Source organism: Monopterus albus, unplaced genomic scaffold (assembly GCF_001952655.1).
Source record: "Monopterus albus unplaced genomic scaffold, M_albus_1.0 scaffold41.1, whole genome shotgun sequence".
In the NCBI taxonomy this organism is placed as follows: domain Eukaryota; kingdom Metazoa; phylum Chordata; class Actinopteri; order Synbranchiformes; family Synbranchidae; genus Monopterus; species Monopterus albus.
Genome location: NW_018127921.1, coordinates 2971798 through 2972424, shown reverse-complemented (window position 1 = coordinate 2972424; position 627 = coordinate 2971798).

The window sequence follows — 627 nt, the reverse complement described above, 5'->3', positions numbered from 1 at the left end:
CGCACGTCACTGCTTGTAACCAAGACTGACTGGCGCTGTGATAATCTTCTTATTTAATACTTTATCTATCACATTGCAGGAGGAATGGCTCTGTTCTCTGTTTCCCTAACTACCAGATTACCTGTTTAACTACTACTCTCTTCAGAATAATTGTAATATTAAATGATCATTTAAATTGCGGTGATTTGTCTGAATTGATTTAGTCTGTATCACATTCTAGCCACAACACAGTATGTAGTTAATATATAGATATTATTTGTAATAGTTATGTAAGGGTGAGCTAAGTGTTTATGTGAGCTAAACTCTTTGGGCTTCTTTTATTTTAATTGTTCTGAATGATTTTGGACTCAATCCTGTTTCCAGATTTCAGTGCTATTTTATTCTCATTAAATGTGGCTTTTGAGTGCTTTTGTAATCCAGGGCTTCTTGTTAGAAGGCATGTTTTTGTGGGGGCAATCCTCTCTTTACAAAAAGTTATGTAATGGGTGACAACATCAGTGGCCTCTTCTAAACTGCTCCCCTGGGTGAACACCTCCCACTCTGTGCAGTCAAAGCAACTTTTAATGTTTCACATGCATTATTATCCTATACTTTGACCCGTTTGTTGACCACGTCCTCTCTCTGTAA